Raw genomic sequence first — 20,290 nt, 5'->3', positions numbered from 1 at the left:
TGTATTTTAGAGCACATGTTTATTGGATATTTTTTTCTCTTTTTGGTCCTTACTACTACTTCCCAAATTATGGAAAGCAAAGAGAATGCAGTAGAAGAGATTTGTGACACAATATCGAAGATCAAGAATTGATCATAGCCAAGATGAGATGACCTGTAAATCTTTACTACTGCCTACAGGTTTCAACAGATCTGTGCTCTCAGTCATCATCGGAACTTACGTTAATGTGTTAAAGATCCGATGATAACAGCACAGACCTAGCGACACCTGTAGTCAGTAGTAAAGATTTATAAGGTAGTCTTGGCGAATCTACTTTTTTAAAAATAATAGTTAACATTTCAGTAAAATATTTGTTCCCATAAACATGACCATGTACCTTGGTACATATTTTCACACTAGGAGAAATCTTACTTCTCTAGAGTAATTTTTGTAACTTCAAAAAGAAGACCACAGCACTAACAAATTGAACGCCATCACAGAATAAGAAAAAACTCCTGTTACAGAGCTGGTTAGAAGCGACAGTCTGAGAAGTGTTCCAAGGTGCAACGCTGTCCCTTACTGAACCACAAGGCAGTGAGAACAAAATAAAATTAAACCAACGATGGATTCTGTCACAATTTCTGCACCACACATTAAACCTTACTCTTCTTTTCTTCCAAGCTCTTTATGACCCCACTAATATTATCACAAAATTATCAGTTCATCAATCTCCATTTATCACTTCAAAGATCAAATGAGCCTTCTTTGTGCTACTGTAGACTGTACATACCACAATTCAAATATTAAACGCACAGTCATCATTTTTTGTAAGTTAGTAACGTGTATCTACTACATTTAAAAGTTGCATATTAAATGCGCCACCATCATTATTTTGTAGGTTAGTAATTTTACAGCAGCAATATGTCTTCTTCAGTCATAATAATAAACTTCATTGCGCAAGTCATACGTGTTTCGGAGATACAACACCATTTTCAAGAACTACATTAACGTTTATTGGAAATGGAGTTTCACTTTGTAGCGTCTCCTGGCCAATCGTATTAAAAAGCGTGTGACAGAATTTTTTCTGTATGTGTAAGACCAGTTAACATGTATCGATATAGTGCCACGCTCATGGAGAAAGAGAAATAATTTAAACACGAATAAACATGACCAAGTGAAGCAATAAAGCAAGACTGTGTAAACATTTCACGAAAATATGATGTGTGTATGTAGAACATTCATAATTATTTGACGTTTTATGCATTTTTTAACTTTGAATCCATGACATATTATTATCTTTGACAATCGTATTCTTGTTAAATGAATTAGTGATTATGATCCGTGCCTCACATAAAAAGGACAATTCAGTGCATGTATAAACAGTAAAAAACATCGTAATAATTTCTCTGTTCTCTTTGGGGTTCGTTACGAGTAACACTTGCGTGTTAAGCGAATGTATGCGCTGGCCGTGAGTCTTTTGTTCATGAAGCTTGAGATCCGCCATTAGGCGAGTTGTTGCAAAAACGTGTGTAAAATTAATGCTGTTTTTGTTTGAATATATAGAGTTCCAGCAAATATGTTTTTAAAATAATTTGTAAAGTTGCCAGCCATTCGTCCCGTAAATAATTTAGACATTTTCAGCATTTAATTTAGCAGAAGCCGCTGTACCAATCTGCGAGGGCAACGGCCGCAGACGCGGCACATTTAAAAAATATTTATTTCAGGCATCGCAGTCGTCTCGCCGGTAAAGCGAGGTAACATGATAATACTTAACATTTTCTTACAGCTTCCAGCAGTGCCGGCAGACTATATTATATTATTCAGTGCATTTCTGTGTTTGATTTGGAAGGTACTGTCCGACGTGTTCTATGCGATCACAAAAATATAACGAATAACTGTGTTATGACTTTATCATTTTCACATTTTGTGGCAAGGTCTGCTCTGTTAAACTAAAGCAATATTTTACATTTTTTCCCTGAGATTAAGAGAACGCGGGCTAGCCGCGCGCCTGTTCTACGAGAACAGTATTCAGAAATCCACTGCATAACGTAACCAACATTCAGTGCTCTGACGATCATTGGAATTTGAATTTCATTACTGACTTTTCTGAATACGAGGCAAGGTAGTGAGTTCAGATACACTTGTCTTTCTTTCTTGATTACGTTACAGTAGCAAGTGAATGTTTCCTACCTGGTTATCCAGAGCAGATGTGGAAAAGGAATAATTTGATCCACGGTGTGCCACATGTACGATAAAAGTGTTTATTCCCTCACCCACTCCATGTCTGAACTTAACATATGTGTGCTAGTGTAACTCATACAGCCAAAGTGAAATATTTAATCAACATTACTCAAAGTTACTTGCTTTTATGAAGAAAGAATTACCAAGTAAAGACAGTGTAATAACATTGAATCAAAACCATAGCAACTTGCTACAAATAATTTTGTGTACTGCCATCAGCTCTCAGTTTCAGTTTTATATCACTCTGAAAATTGCAAATCCAAACTTTAATATTGTAAAGCAAAGTTACTAGTTACCATGTACCAACTTACTTGCTGCTACACGTATATATGTTGTTGTAGTTGTTGTTGTGGTCTTCAGTCCTGAGACTGGTTTGATGCAGCTCTCCATGCTAATCTATCCCGTGCAAGCTTCTTCATCTCCCAGTGCCTAATGCAACCTACATCCTTCTGAATCTGCTTAGTGTATTCGTCTCTTGGTCTCCCTCTACGATTTTTACCCTCCAAGCTGCCCTCCAATACTAAACTGGTGATACCTTGATGCCTCAGAACATGTCCTACCAACCGATCCCTTCTTCTAGTCAAGTTGTGCCACAAACTTCTCTTCTCCTCAATCCTATTCAACACTTCCTCATTAGTTATGTGATCTACCCATCTAATCTTCAGCATTCTTCTGTAGCGCCACATTTCGAAAGATTCTATTCTCTTCTTGTGCAAAATATTTATCGACCATGTTTCACTTCCATACATGGCTACACTCCATACAAATACTTTCAGAAACGACTTCCTGACATTTAAATCTACACTCGAAGATAACAAATTTCTCTTCTTCAGAAATGCTTTCCTTGCCATTTCCAGTCTACATTTTATATCCTCTCTACTTCGACTCCTTTACTATTTTGTCTCGTTTCCTAATCTAATTCCCTCCGCATCACCCGAATTAATTCGACTACATTCAATTATCCTCGTTTTGCTTTTGTTGATGTTCATCTTATATCCTCCTTTCAAGACACTATCCATTCCGTTCAACTACTCTTCCAAGTCCTTTGCTGTCTCTGACAGAGTTACAATGTCATCGGCGAACCTCAAAGTTTTTATTTCTTCTCCATGGATTTTAATTCCTACTCCATACTTTTCTTTTGTTTCCTTCACTGCTTGCTCAATATACAGATTGAATAACATTGGGGAGAGGCTACAACCCTGTCTCACACCCTTCCCAACCACTGCTTCCCTTTGATGTCCCTCGACTCTTATAACTGCAATTTGGTTCCTGTACAAATTGTAAATAGCCTTTAGCTCCGTGTATTTTACCCCCGCCACCTCCAGAATTTGAAAAAGAGTATTCCAGTCAACATTGTCAAAAGCTTTTCGTAAGTCTACAAATGCTAGAAACGTAGGTTTGCCTTTCCTTAATCTAGCTTCTGGGATAAGTCGTAGGGTCAGTATTGCCTCACGTGTTCCTATATTTCTACGTAATCCAAACTGATCTTCCTCGAGGTCGGCTTCCACTAGTTTTTCCATTCGTCTGTAAGGAATTCGCGTTAGTATTTTGCAGCCGTGACGTATTAAACTGATAGTTCGGTAATTTTCACGTCTGTCAACACCTGCTTTCTTTGGGATTGGAATTATTATATTCTTCTTGAAGTCTGTCTGTATTTCTCCTGTCTCATACATCTTGCTCGCCAGATGGTACACTTTTGTCAGGACTGGCTCTCCAAAGACCGGGGTCTTGTTTCGACTCAGGTCTTTCAGTGGTCTGTCGAACTCTTCACGTAGTATCATATCTCCCATTTCATCTTCATCTACATTCTCTTCCATTTCCATAATATTGTCCTCAAGTACATCGCCCTTGTATAGACCCTCGATATACTCCTTCCACCTTTCTGCTTTCCCTTCTTCGCTTAGAACTGGGTTTCCATCTGAGCTCTTGATATTCATATAAGTGGTTCTCTTTTCTCGAAAGGTCTTTTTAATTTTCCTGTGGGCAGTATCTATCTGACTCCTAGTGAGATAACCCTCTACATCCTTACATTTCTCCTCTAGCCATCCCTGATTAGCCATTTTGCACTTCCTGTCGATCTCATTTTTGAGACGTTTGTATTCCTTTTTGTCTGCTTCATTTACTGCATTTTTATATTTTCTCCTTTCATCAATTAAATTCAACATTTCTTCAGTTACCCAAGGATTTCTACTAGCCCTCGCCTTTTTTCCTACTTGATCCTCTGCTGCCTTCACTACTTCATCCCTCAAAGCTACCCATTCTTCTTCTACTGTATTTCTTTCTAAAATGCTATATCGTTCGAAACCCAGGTGCAAATACGGAAGTATTTTACTTATGCAGAGGATTGTCATTTCGTGGCCAACTGAAGGTAAGTGGGTTAGATGCACTGCTCAATAAACATCAATGTAGTACTTGGAATTCAGCTGTACCTTCGAAACCCAATTGACGTAAACGTGTTATTATGACTGAAGATGACACATAATCACTGGAAATGATGTTGCTAATGTACGAGCTATAGTCATAGACAGACATTTATAAAAATGTTCTTTAGTGATGCATCAGAATTTTAATTTCAAACCATATATTTAACAAAAATTTTCAGTCTCATTTTTTCGTAATTATATTCAGATACCTAATTATTATTGTAGCGCTGACACCACTCTCCGACTCCCTGCCTCCTTTGCAGAACCTGGTTAAGTAAACTAACAATATAGGAAATAAATATAGATTATATTACCAGAGCTTTCTTGATGGAGACCAGTACATTCGAGATGGGCTCGAACGAGAAGTCCACTGTCTGAGTGGCGGTTTCAAACACTTTGAAAATCTTGTAAACACACACAACTTACATAGCATCTTTCAAACCGCCTCACACAGAGTAAGATAATCTGTAATGTAACTACTAGCTAGCGCGACAGTTCCCAAGCAGACCCCATCAGCAGTTAGTCGGCTTCCCTGCAGAAAGCTTCCGAAGTTTTTCGTGATAACTCTGGTGCTACGTTCTGTGTAAGTTTCTCTGAATGCCACCTGCGCTAGCCAATACAGAGTCCTCTTTGGCTTCTGACGTCACAGCCTTTTAGACAGCTTTTCGCAGAGGACACTGGTTAACCCACGAGACAAAAGAGAATGCCACGCTCCCACCGGCAATAATTCTCTAACGATTATAAACAAAATACTTCGTGGAAACATTTGATTCTCTTATCTCATAGCTTGATTCGCCAGTTTCGTGATCAAGTGTTTATCATTTCGATAATAGTCACATTTATTGTAATTTTTCGAGATTAAATAATTTACTGCATGAAATTCAAATAGTTTTGAATTAAAAATAGAAGCCACTATGAGTGTGTGTTTGCTGCATGTTAGTTCAAACATCACTGCATACGGGATGTAGCTAACACTTTCATTTATTCTTTCAACTGGGGAGGATGTCTATACCTGTAACCAGTTTCGAGAAAATTGATTGTATGTAGCGCACTCAGTTCCTCCCATGCGTGCAGATGATAAAGCCAGAGTGAAATATTCGTAACATACCTCGCATCTCAAAAGCGGACTGAGATATCGAAACTAGATTTTCGTAAATGATAGCACGCGAAGAGAAAAGTATTTTTCCCTTATCTACCACGATATGAAAGAAACTATAGATTGTTTCACTGGAATAATGTAGTTTTCTAAGAGTCATTGATAGCTGGTGAAACAAGATTTGCTGTGCGTTTTAGAAAACGACAAGTGAAAAATCATACATTTATTTTTGTACCGAAAATGGGTCCTGTTGTGGACTGGCAAGACAGCCAATCCACAGTGACGGGTAACCGAAAGGCACACGCTTAAACTCACGCAGGCTGGCGTGAGGTCTGAAACAGGATACGTAATGAATGCTATAAAGAAAAGTACGTAGCTTCTGGAATACTTAACTTTAATCCACAATTGGTGAACATTGGTCTTGTTACTGTACATGCTTCATTAGATACATAGCAAAGGATAAATGGCGCCTTGCTAGGTCGTAGCAATTGACTTAGCTGAAGGCTATGCTGACTATCGTCTCGGCAAATGAGAGCGTAATTCTCAGTGAACCTTTCCTAGCAACGTCGGCTGTACAACTGGGGAGAGTGCTAGTAAGTCTCTCTAGACCTGCCGTGTGGTGGCGCTCGGTCTGCAATTACTGACAGTGGCGACACGCGGGTCCGTCGTATACTAGAGGACCGCGGCCGATTTAAAAGGCAACCACCTAGCAAGTGTGGTGTCTGGTGGTGACACCACAGGTCCTCAATAAACTATTTTGTTCTGAGAATGAGTTTTTTCGTAAACTAGTGACCTGTCTAGGTCTGAGTTTGTAGTTTAATAATACAATGTTTCAAGACTCCGTCACAGTTTCAACTGCATCAGAATGTTAGTAAAATGGCTCTTTGTAAACACTGCTGTGTTTTCAGGAAAAGAAGCAAAATTTAGCTCTACAACAAAAGAAGTTAGGTATTACTAAAACCTCTTCGCTCACAGTCAATAGCTGGAACCCTGAAGTCTTCCTCTACTGTGACAGCGTGATCAGGAAACTTACTCATGATATTCTGCAAGTTCTCTTTAGACCCCTCTATCACTACAGCTTCACACACACAGCTGGCCCATGAGAGAATCCGATTATCATGTTTGACCCATTTTTAATGCTTATCATCAGCCAGATTATCTGACATGTAATACCCTTAATAACCTCACCAGAAAGTATCTAATTCTTTACTGCAATAAATACCCCTCAACCACTGGCGTCTAACCTATTCTTGCGATATACAGGGTTAACCAGAACTCCACCGTCAGACTTTTAGAGGTTATGGACGGATACCTTTTGAGTATTTTGGTATGAAGCAGCGGTTCTCAAATTTTTTTGGCGACAGAGCCCTTTTGAAATAATACATATTTTACGGATCCCTAAAATGAGTAGAATCTGGTTTTATCTTTGTTCTTTAATTATAATCATTTAATGAAATTCGTACAAATATAGTTACATTATACCCTAGTGACTTCCCCAACAATAAACATAACACATATCAACACAATACAAAAGTAACGCTGTATTGATTTCAATGTAAATTGATGAAACTGTCTCCATTTAATGGGGAGTGTTAGCTGTTTCTTATTTTTGATTAACTGTTTAATGTCAGGCATGATAAAAGACAACTGAGGACGCATGTTGGATCCAGCATAAAGTTCAATGCCGTATTTGTAGCTGCGTATGATAAGAATCTCATTTCACAACAGTATGTCGTTGGGAATGGGAGAAGAACTGTCAGAGCCTGTGTGGCAAGTTGTATATGTTCAGTACGAGCCCTGTACCAATGATAATCAAGTGACATTTTTCTGAAAAATTATTCCATACTTGGATATGATACCATATCTAAAAAGCATTCATAGGTTTCGTTTGATGTATTTTTTGGTTTCACCAAATTCGGTAGTAAAAGATTCTGAACCCCTGAATTCATTTTCAGTTTGACCGGCCGGAGTGGCTGTGCGGTTCTAGGTGCTACAGTCTGGAACCGAGCGACCGCTATGGTCGCAGGTTCGAGTCCTGCCTCGGGAATGGATGTGTGTGGTGTCCTTGGGTTGGTTAGGTTTAAGTAGTTCTAAGTTCTATGCGACTGATGACCTCAGAAGTTAAGTCGCGTAGTGCTCAGAGCCATTTGATCCATCTCATTTTCAGTTTTGTGTTCTGCTCTTAAGGAAAATATGTCCCAAAATGTGCGCACGCCATGGAGACGCCGGACCAGTTATTTAAATATTGAATTAGGTAATTCTACTGCCTTAGCAACGAATACAGCGTTGAAAAGCTTTCCAGTTCTCACTTGCTAATGTAAACGTTTAATATTTCTAAAATTTAAAAACCTCTCTCACACCGGCCTGATTTAGCTTCACTGATCAGGATAGTAAAAACATGCGTATATTAAGGGAATTTTCATTGACAAAGCAGGGTTATGACATTCACACAGTTCAATACTGTTCTATCCTGATTAAATTAAACTTAACTTAAATTCCATAAGGCAGTGAAGCAATTTCGAAGTCTCGGTGCGACGAAAATTGTCAGTCGATCTCCTGGAAACATTTGTAATAATTATTAACTTTCGCTGATCACATGGGGAAGACCGGAGATCTGCTGGTAAGACCGTGTTAGCCTATTTATTTGAAATAACTGGATATCTTGAGCATACAAAACGGCAGGTTCGTCCAGTGTAAATCAGACGTTCCCCACTGATCCCGTGCAACACAGCGTAGTAAGCAGACACTGTCAATAACAATAATCCGATAAATAATACGCGAACACACTTACTTTAGTTTAGTTCATGTATTAAATTTCTTCTCATACAGAATCTCATCAAGATGGCGACTAGCTCAACAATACATACATATACATCCTTCTTTCACGACTAATCGGCAAGAAGTCCCTATTCTTTTCATAAGAGAAAACATAGATAGCAGAGAAGCTATTCCATGGAGTAAATGAACGCTCCAAGGAATAATTGGGCTTGAAACTACTTTGCATTGATAATTGGTAAGATAAGAAGAGATATTTCGAGATATGTACTGAGTTATATAATTTATAAAATTTCTGAAAATATCGCGGAGAGACCGCTGCAAGAGACATTACAAACGGTCCAAAAACTTATTTCAAAGGCGGATATTTTGTTACTACTAGTGAAAACTGTTATCTGTTTACCTTCTAAAGATAGATGTAATTCATTAATTTTTCTAACTATACTTGCCAAAAAAACAAGTGTGTACAACCGAGTCACACCTTTCAAATGGTTTTCTTATTTAAAAGAAATATCAGTTTCTAATTCAGTTCTTAGTTTGAATATTCTTGAGAAGATTTTACGCCGTGATAACCATCCATCCTAGGTGTGGAGCAGTAGTGTCTTATATCTGCTCCCATAATCTTCACACGACATTGTAAATAATCGGCACTGAAGAAGGGGTGAATTAACGCAACCGATTATTTTCACCGCTTCGTCAGTAACAAATTTTAGATTTGGCGGCGTGTTCTTTATCACCAGCGCTTGTTTATGCAGGACAAAATGGCTGGAATTTCAGTTTGGCGCTTTACTTATCATTAGTCATACCGCTCCTCCTATTTTTCTTGTAAATTTCTTATTTGTGAAAAAACTGATACAATCTTTTCAGTCGACATAATTTCTTTAGAAAATTGTTTACTGGATTAAAAATTTGTTTTCTGGTAGTGTTCGTTGGTAGCGCACCTAAGCAAATCTTCTTCGAGTGAATATTTATATGGATATCACACAGATATCAGCAATATGGCCAGTCCAGCAACATCGGACGAGTTATCCATTTTGAAGACGAATTTGTTGTGTTGAATGCGACCAACTAGTTCTACCGAGATATAGCCTGCGAGATCGTTAATTCGATACGAAACAGTGTCATTCGAAAACGTCACGGTGTAAAGATACTTTGTAGTTTTTTCATCGAGCATGCATTGCTTTATGTCTGCCACATACGCTTTTATTAAATTCTCAACAGTAGTGGTTGCTTCACCCACGATAGCAAACCGAATACGATGCCTCCATTGCTGTTTCATACAGTTTTGGTTGCATACCTCATAGTTTTTTGAACTGTTCAAATTTGCCGGCCGCGGTGGTCTTGCGGTTCTAGGCGCGCAGTCCGTAACCGTGCGACTGCTACGGTCGCAGGTTCGAATCCTGCCTCGGGCATGGATGTGTGTGATGTCCTTAGGTTAGTTAGGTTTAAGTAGTTCTAAGTTCTAGGGGACTGATGACCATAGCAGTTGAATCCCATAGTGCTCCGAGCCATTTGAACCATTTTTTTTTTTTTTTGTTAATATTTTGTTCTCTCTTGTGGATTAAATTTTTTTCATTATTGGCGTTGCAATCTGAGTGTGTAGTTTCTAAATGCTTGTGCATCATAACATCTAACATGGAACTATTCAGAAGTTGCTTCCTGCACAATATGCAGCGACATGAATCGTTAGAGCCAACATATCCAAGATGATGTAAGATTTTTTTTCTCACATGGAGTGAGTCGTTAGATATATTACTGCTTGAAACCACAATGTTAGAAGATGTTACATCACCTTCTTGACGCTCATAATCTTGATCAGAAATCTTTGACATTGACTGTATCTTCCAGATGAATCACCTTTAAACTTTCAGAGTAAGATTTTGTTGCAACACCTTTAAGCCAATGCTCCATTCTATCTGAAACCAACAATTTAATTTTACAATATGACAAACATGGTGGAATAACGTAGTCACATGATATTGAATTTTACAACCATAATAAGTAAAAACCAATACGAATCGTATATAATGCCATACCGAATCGATCTGCGAGTTTCAATCGCATACTCGATTTGGAACTGTACTGTGTGCTGTGTGGCGCAAGTTTAGGTATAGTGAGACGGTGAAGCGTAGGGACCGAAGTTACAAAATCGTTTGTGGCGGTCAGATATGTTTTTGGATGAGAGAGAGATGGAAAGAGCGTAGTGAATGTTTGCAGTGTATCTATAGAAGAGACAGTGTTCAGCGAGAGAGAGAGAGACAGACAAGGACGGAGAAAGCGTTAGCGTGGTTGCTGCGTGCGTGAGTAGCGATCATTATTGGCTCGCCATATACCGACTCGCGTAAGCTAAAGTCTTTGTATGTAATTTTTGATAATATGAAACTTCCTGGCAGACTAATTCATATTATCTCACCCTACGCTGCAGAGTGAAAATCTCATTCTGGAAACATCCCCCAGGCTGTGGCTTAGCCATGTCTGCGCAATATACTTTCTTCCAGGAGTGTTGGTTCTGCAAGGTTCGCAGAAGAGCTACTGTGAAGTCTGGAAGGTAGGAGACGACGTACTGGCGGAATTAAAATTGTGCGGACGGGTCGTGAGTCGTGCTTGGGTAGCTCAGTTGGTAAAGCACCTGCCCACGAAAGGCAAAGGTCCCGAGTTCGAATCTCGGTCCGGCATACAGGTTTAATTTGCCAGGAAGTTTCATATCAGCGCACCCTCCACTGCAGAGTGAAAATCTCATTCTAAAATGTCCCCAATTGTTGTAGATTAAGTACCTGTGATTTTAACGTTAGAGAATTGTGGTAAAAGTGGATAATAAAACATACTAAATGATAGGTCTACACTAAATTTGAGAGTTGTAGTATTAATAACTGCTGTCATAAATTCTTGTAAAGATATGGTTCAGAGGTAACGATCTACCGTTAGTTCCACTATAAAAATTCTATAATGCAAAGTTTTCATTCTAGCGAGCTGAAACCATTTCGGAGATTTCAAACATCTTGACTGTATACAAGTGAAAATTAAGAGGTTACTGAAGTAATTTGTAAATATGTTATTAAAGATTATGTGCCCGAGATAGCGGTCGTTGAGAGGCTGCTGCAGTATGCAGATAGCCGTAGACAACAGATGTTCCCTCTGCCGTCCGCTCCGGCAGCTATATAAATGCAGCCCGCGAGGCAGTAGTAAGGTTCACTTCGCACTCAGCCACCGTAAGATCCACGTCTGTCAAACGTCGGAGCGCACTCTGCCTCGGATGACGTCAGAACCGAGCTGTGACAAAGCCCGTATTGTGCGGTAAAAACGGATAGTGAACTCGCGAGGACTGTACACCGTCCTGGATCGCTTAGAATTCACCGAAATAACTGTTAGTGTACCGTCCTTGTGAATTACAATTTCACGTGGCAAGTGGCGACTTTATTTCCACTTTTATGGCGACCATTAATTTTGAACATTTATTGCAAGCTTTCATTGAGTAATTTTAGTCAGGGCGAAAGACAATCTGGTCGGAACGTACATTAGAGGTCGGCTCTGAACTGCTAAACGTGCTGTTACAATGGAAAGACTTGCTTTCAATTGAAAATAGTGAATTTCCAAGTGTTGTATATGAGAAACGTTACGCAATACAATTTTGATTGGAACTTTATACTGTTATTTAAAATCAAAGTCCTGATCCCGCAAAGATATATGAAGATAGAAACTTTTCTTTCAGTGGGCTGGACCAAACTGTGGCCGTGCAGACTGGAAACTAAGGTCAGTATGTTTCCCTTCGCTTTCTGGCTGACCACAAAATTAGTTGCCAGGCTCGCGTGAGAAAAACATCTTCAAACACATGATTAACTTTTACCCGCCGCCCCACAGTGTTTTGTCATTTTTTGGATACTAAAAGTTACAGGCTTCTTCACCGTTGAAAGGTCTTTTTACAGAAACAAGGGTGACTGTTGTAACAAATCTTCTAAATCATAATTCCTTTACTGCTCTGTAACGATCGATCGGAGACCTTGAATTTCATGTACCAAATTACTCGCAAGGTAATCCTAAGGAAACTCCAAAAGTTAGTCGGTGGAGTTCTGCCTCACTCCCTATATTGCAACTTGTATTTAGGATCTCGTTGCTATTCACATCTGGTTTCAACCAACTTTCTTTTCCTAATACTGTCTGGGTATTATCAACTTTAATTAGCGATACTATTTCTAGGTCGTTACCATGGGTGCTCCTGTAACTTACTAACACCACATTAAACTTTTCTGTTTCCGATGGAGAGGTTCCTCTGATCTAGAAAACCCCCATAGCAGGCCACACGTCGCTCTACACTGTTGTGGTAAAAGTCACGTCATATCTCTCCTAACATCGTGTCGTACCTCCTTTTTCCTGGCATAGAGCAGATGCTAGTCGTGTCATCATGGACTCAACAAGTCGTTACAGCTCCCCTGCAGAAATATTGAGCCATGCTGGCTCTATAGATGCCCACAATTGTGTCGCCGGTATAGGATTTTGTGCACGAACTGACCTCTCCATTATCTTCCATAAGTGTTCGATGGGATTAATGTAGGGTTATCTGAGTGGACAAATTTTACGCTGGAATTTTTCAGAATGTTGTCAAACCAGTCTCGAAGAATTGTGTCCCAGTGACATGGCACACTGTCATCCATAAAAACACCATTGTTGTTTAGAGCCGGCCGGTATGGCCGAGCGGTTCTAGGCACTTCAGTCTGGAACCGCTTAACCGCTACGGTCGCAGGTTCGAATCTTGCCTCGGGCATGGATGTGTGTGACGTCCTTAGGTTAGTTAGGTTTAAGTAGTTCTAAGTTCTAGGAGACTGATGACCTCAGATGGTAAGTCCCATAGTGCTCAGAGGGATTTGAACCATTTGAACCGTTAAACTTTTCTATCTTTGAATTGCAAGACGAACGTCTTCGATTTCGGCAGGCAGCTCATCACTGATCCCAAGGGCGGGGGAGAGGACGGAGGGTTTCGAGTTTCTGATTCACATCTTCCACTCTGCTCCAAACCAGAGGACCGCGATCGACCGACTCTGGGTACGATGCTACATATCAAAAGCTTAGCCTGTAACACGCATGCGATGCTAGCTGCCTTCACCAAGTCAACCAACCGCCGAAAGCAACCGAGAATGGCCTCAGAACCCAAGTGGCAGCGTAATACAGTAGCAGTCAGCGAATTTTTCCTCCCATGCGAGAGGTATAGTGGAAAGTTGAATTCACTATACTGGTAAAGTTCGGTAAGCAACGCTGTCATGAAAAAGTCTAACTCGAGGAGCAGAAAATCCAAGTATATCGAACTGCTTCTGTCTGTTACTAACATTGACGTTTTATGCTCTGTCGGCCGGAGTGGCCGAGCGGTTCTGGGCGCTACAGTCTGGAACCGCGCGACCGCTACGGTCGCAGGTTCGAATACTGCCTCGGGCATGGATGTGTGCGATGCCCTTAGGTTAGTTAGGTTTAAGTAGTTCTAAGTTCTAGGGGACTTATGACCACAGCAGTTGAGTCCCATAGTGCTCAGAGCCATTTTTTTATGCTCTGCATGAATTAACGCAGACAGTTATGAATCAGAGTTTGATTAATGTCATGCAGCTTTCAGATGTAGACGTTAACGAAACCACTATTTTAGACTATAATTAATAATGTTTTGCAATGACGTAATATCACAGACATTGTTCTCGTCTGTACGCACGATTGCAGTGGCCACCGAATTCCAGTGAGCAAGCATTTCGACTTCAGTGAAAGTGAAATCAGATCACATCACAGTGCACGGCCACGGAATAAGAGTTTGTACGTTACAGCCGCTGTAGTTTCAATTTAGTCGATCTCAACGCCGTACACTTGCTTCTAGACCGTTTGGCATCACATGTGTGCACGGTGGATCGTCCGACGTAGCCTAGTGATCTATAATCACGAACTAGAGGTAATCTGTTGGCAGGGTTTCTTATACAGCGTATGGCAGAAAAACGGTCCGAACTGGACGCAGCAAAACAGGCGGAGGATTAAATTGTAAAACATTTTCAATCGCAAGAACGAAACCCTGGCGTATTGCTACTTCACGCACTGTTCTTGTTTTGAAAATGATATTTTGTTGATGGCCACCATTGTTCCGTTGACACTCAAACAATCTGCGATGTAAATCGTCCAAGGTACGTTCAAGTATATGTATAGAAATGTTTCTGATTTCGCACGAATCGTGTCTTTCAGTTCCTGAGTTGTGTGTGGACATCTAGCACACACCCTGTGTTACAGGAATACCCAAAGAAAGGTATCACTGACCAAGTGAGTTAAGAGAGGCCACGAAACGTCCCCATTCCTTGAAATTACATGGTTACCAAACACTCTGCGCACTGTTGCCGTTGACATTTGAGCATAGTGAAACGGAACACCATCTTGCTGCAACCAGTACTCATTTGCAGGAATGTGCTATTGTTCAGATGCGAAGAATGTGTCAAACTCGGAAGTATACTGCTGAAATGAAACTACGGTTGTTTGTCCATGCTATCCGCAGGGCTGATTATGTCCACCGAAGAGAGAGCGCATGACACAGTGATTCGGTGGAGATCGTGAGGACTATTCTCGCACCAGTAACAGCAGTTTTGTTTGACGAAATAACCACTGAGATGAAAATACGCCTCGGTACTCATCCACAGCAACTTTAAGAAGCGTAATTTTAGGCATTTCAACACGCAGCCATTCGCTTTTCATACTAACTTCCATTTAACTAATGCACAACCAAATTCTGTACACTGCGAATGGGCATTCCCTCTACTACCGCAGCTTGCCTCACAGAACGCTTTGGACTGCTGGTTGCCACATTTTATACCTCCTCTATTCGTTCCTATGAGCGTTAAATTCTGTGTCTACCTGGCCATTTCAAATTGAATGCCCTTCTTTGTTCCTTCAGTGTTTTTCACCCATAACCTGACTGCGTGTGTTGATGGTAAGGGATGACTCCGTCCAAAGTTGCAACGACGACGATATTCTCGTCTAGTAGCAGCAACACAGTTACCGTTTTTGAAATAGGTCTTCACAGCCACAGCAAGTTCAAGCCCGTTCCGGCGCTCCATCCTAGCAAATGAAGTACCTGTCGGAAATATATGACCAACTTTCAGTGTTGCCAGTAATACCATTCCACTTTTAGAGACTAATCGATGCAGCTCGTTTTTCTACCACACCCTGTACGAGGCGTTTCAGAAGGAATACTAAATACTGATGAGGTACTAGTCTAGAAAAATTCCATATAGCCTATGTCCAGTTCTTATTGGTTACAGAGATGCAGCTGGTTACAGATATGAGTTTTCCTTTTATGTGCCGGCCTCAGTGGCCATGCGGTTCAAGGCGCTACAGTCTGGAACCGCGCGACCGCTACGGTCGCAGGTTCGAATCCTGCCTCGGGCATGGATGTGTGCCATGTCCTTAGGTTAGTTAGGTTTAAGTAGTTCTAAGTTCTAGGGGACTGATGACCAAAGAAGTTAAGTCCCATAGTGCTCAGAGCCATTTGAACCATTTTTTCAATTTAAGTTATCTCGAAGTATTTACACTCATGCTCATAAATTAAGAATAATTGCAGAATGTGGTGCCTTTTGTGTGTTGGTACTGCAGCTACTTTGGTATTATTTATCGACTGTAATTTTTTTTTTTAAATTCAAGTTGTGAAGCTATGATTGAGTTTACAAAATTGAATTTTTTAACTGTGAATGTGGTTCTAATTCGTTCAAGGCACCGTTATCCAGACTACCTTGTAAAGGACTTTCCATCATTATTGTAAAATATGTACATTTTCTGGTTGCTTGGCGGCACATTATCCAAAGCTAACATTTGCCGGAAAATGGGTCGGCAGAAATACTTTTCTGGGCTACCTAAGTCCCCAACGGTGACTTCTTTATTCTTTTGCCTCTGTAGGCGGTTGAAAAGCGAGCTCTACAAGAAAAACGTAAATGCAAGGTATGAATTAAGTGTTCGGCTTGTGAATCGTGCTGCCCTAATAGGACACCAATACGACCTCGGAAGAGTTACAGATGAGCTGCCAAGAGAATTCGGGACTGCAGTGAAGTCGAAGGTGGAATTTATAAAAATCCTCTTCGAACTTAATAGCTGTCTTTTTTTTAACACAGTCTGTGTGTCTTTGTGTTGCCTTCTAACAACAGTATTTCTGTAACTATTAAGAACTGGTCATATTATATGGAATGTTTTGTTTGAAGTTGTCCATACTATCACCTCCTAACGTATTTAAGAGGTGCGTTTGGTAAGTAACGCAACACAATTTTTGTTCTGAAAACGGTTTCGTTTTATTCAGGATTCCAATACATCATATCATTCCCTACTCTTTTGGCTGTAGAAAACTATTTTTGAACGTGACCCTCGTTAAGTGCGACCCTACCTCAGTGGGAGAGCCTCTATGCCCGCATGGCACCACTATACTTGTTGACGTAGGAATTTCTTGCTGGATCAGTAACGTCCCCAACATCCAGGGTACTGCTTCCCACTTAGTGCATCCAAAATTGGTCCAAACAGATGGGAGTCGGAAGGGTCGAGATTCGGCCTGTGAGGTGGATGAGGAAGAACAGTCCAAGAAAATTTTGTGAGTTCTCGGATGTGCAGATTTGTGTGAGGCCTTGCGATCTCATGGAGAGGGAGAAGTGATTTGTGAAACGTATAGGTTAATGTGAGTCAGGGCCATTCTTTTGTAGGATTATTAAAAGTCAGAAAATGCGTTGCGCTAAAAATATTGTGTGTCAGTTTAGTGTTGATCAGAATAGGTAAAGAGCGAAATGTCTGAGTACGTTCAGTTCTGCTCAGCTGTTTGAAAATTAAATAATGTAAGAGGTTTATCAGCACAGTAATTCATTAATTTTTCTAAGGGAACGTTTCAGGCTTACACGACCTTGTTGCGATGACGTCGCCGGTTCTAGGTGCTTCAGTCCGGAAGCGCGCTGCTGCTACAGCCGCAGGTTCGAATCCTGCCTCGGGCATGGATGTGTTTCATGTCCTTAGGTTAGTCAGGTTCAAGTAGGTCTACGTCTAGGGGACTGATGACTTCAGATATTAAGTCCCATAGTGCTTAGAGACATTTGAACCATTTTTTGCGATGGCTTCAGACGCCTCGCCCAACGAATCACTGTGCTCTCGTTCGCTGCCAGGTCAAGCGCCCGTGAATAACTGGAATGCTCTGGTATTCTGCTAAAAGAAACTCAGTGACAGCTGTCTGCTTGGAACTCACCTCCATTACAGAAGTCATTTTGAAGGCTACTTCGAACGTCGGCACCTACCGGAAGTTCATGAAACTATAGCGGCTGATGAGGAAATATTACATGATGTCCCACAACAAATTCAGCATTTTTTCAGCAAAGGAACTGTTGCATTTCTTACGTAATGTCCCTCTTAGTATTCCTACCGAAACGGCTTGCGTAGAGATGGCGCGTCGTTTCATCAACAGATAACGCGCGAAAGAAACAGCGCGAACAGGCTGTATGTAAATTTAGACGAGGTTCCTTATCGGAATCGCTGCGCTTGACAGCGCGCGAGACGCCGTCGCATTACACCCGATGACGTAACAGCGGCGCCTTCTGTTGAACACCCACAGGAGGCCCCAGTGGACAGCATACTCTGTGGAGGACGCGGGGAGGCTGTAGACAGTGCTTAACTGCTTTTAGATTTTGAGTGCGAACACTCGTCTCTGTTCTCTTACTCGCGAGCAGAGCAGCTATGGCGTGGTGTGGGGAGTGTGGGAATATCGAGCGCACCGTGCGGTCGCGACAGCAGGTGGAAGAGCCAGCTGTGAAATACGGCAGGTCGGTTCTGATAACGGTTCCATCTAAAGCTGTGTTCACAGTGGCATCGGCATCGGTCACCAGACACCGTGGCCAGAGATCGCCCGATAACATCGGCCGACAGAGTGGTCATAGTGCGTCCGATGCCCTTCGTCAGTTCCTGGCAGGTCAACGACGTTAGGTTGGATTAGAATCTATTCTTTGTATGAAGTAGTTTGGATTTTAACCTCTTAGGAAGGGGTCGATTCCACGACGCCCCAGTGCTTGCATACGAGTGCTGCACAGTGGCTTATTCTAGTGCAGAGTCTCGAACGCATGTGAATGAGCTTTCTTGTCTCGTAAAGAACGCGGCGAGTACTATACACTTTGTCCTCAGTTATCGGAATAACCAGCCAATTTTTACAAATATATGATGTGACGTGAGAACGTCTGAACGTTGTGCAGACGTACGTCAATTAAGCTCCAATGTCTGTCATTGCGCACACAAGCATAAAGTGTGGCCGGCCGGTGTGGCCAAGCGGTTCTAGGCGCTTCAGTCTGGAACCGCGTGACCGCTACGGTCGCAAGTCCGAATCCTGCCTCGGGCATCAATGTGTGTGATGTCCTTACGTTAGTTAGGGTTAAGTAGTTCTAAGATCTAGGGGACTGATGACCACAGATGTTAAGTCCCATAGTGCTCAGAGACATTTGAACCATAAAGTGTGGCGTAGGATACTCTGAAAACCTAAAGCACTTAAAATTGGAAATACATACCGTTCACCACATTTGTAAACCACTTCGTATTAATATAATCACTACCCTCCTGGGATAAAACGCCTGCAAGTGGCAATAACAATTTGTGGACAACTACTGACAACCTACCACAAAAAAGATCCAGTACAGTAGCTGTAAACATATAAGATACGCCACGCTTTTCACCTGAACAAATTAATTTTTGTGGTTATAATCTATGCCTAATATTTCCAATAAAGATTCTGCCTATTTGACGTATCGAATAAACCTGCGATTTCAGTCTATATACTCCGAACTATATACCGATTTGATATTTTCATCCTCAGGATGCCATAAACTCACTCTTTCTTGGACTACACTTTTCAGTTTCTCTCGCCCCATACTTCTTGCGCGAGAACGACGGTCGATATGACCGAAGAAAAACAACCAAAGTCTGAACGCTCGGAAGATAAGATCGGTTATAGTGTGGACGCACATATAGTGGCGTACTGATTTGAAAACATCGGCCGTCTCCGGCCGATGTCGGTCGTCGGCGGAATCCACCGATACCGGACGGAGCCACTGCGACAGCAGCCTAATAGCAGCGCTAGCGAGTCAGCATTGCATAACACCGACAATGTCTTACCATCTCAGTCCCCAGTGGGAGGAATCTTCTCGTTTTACACATAACCATAGGTACGCAAAATGACAGCTCATTTTCCTACATTATCGTTCTTGCAAGATGCTGTTGTTAACAAAGATACTTAACGTTATTCACATACAGGGTGATATACTTAAAATGTCAAAACGCTGTAGAAATAACACCACTGCTCATAATGACATCATATTGCAACGGAATATTATCGGAGAAGGAGGAAAACGTTTGGCAGAAGGAAAAAAATGTGAAAATTGATCAGTAGATGGCGCTGTATGTATCAGAATACGTAAATGAAAACACCTGTCATGCGCACGACCCAATGAAGTTGGTATTAACATGCCTGGTACACGGCTTTTCCGCCTGCCACGTCTGTGACGTTCGCCAGGACTGTCTCAATGCAGAATCGCGCTCTGCTTGTCCAGAAGTAATACAAGAATGATGACTGTGTACACGTTGCTCTGCAGAGGTTCCAGAAGGGTTCGAAAAAAGGCTTTGATCGGATGACTGCCGCGGGTCTGTAGAAAACGATGGTAAATTCTAAAAGACAGTTTCCTTTGGTGTGTAACCTGGTAGATGGAGGAAACGAATTGATTCGACGTTGGTGGAAGCAGTGGCCACAGCAATGCAGGAAGAAACG

The sequence above is a fragment of the Schistocerca piceifrons genome, chromosome 6, assembly GCF_021461385.2.
Source record: "Schistocerca piceifrons isolate TAMUIC-IGC-003096 chromosome 6, iqSchPice1.1, whole genome shotgun sequence".
In the NCBI taxonomy this organism is placed as follows: domain Eukaryota; kingdom Metazoa; phylum Arthropoda; class Insecta; order Orthoptera; family Acrididae; genus Schistocerca; species Schistocerca piceifrons.
This window is presented reverse-complemented; position numbering follows the sequence as displayed.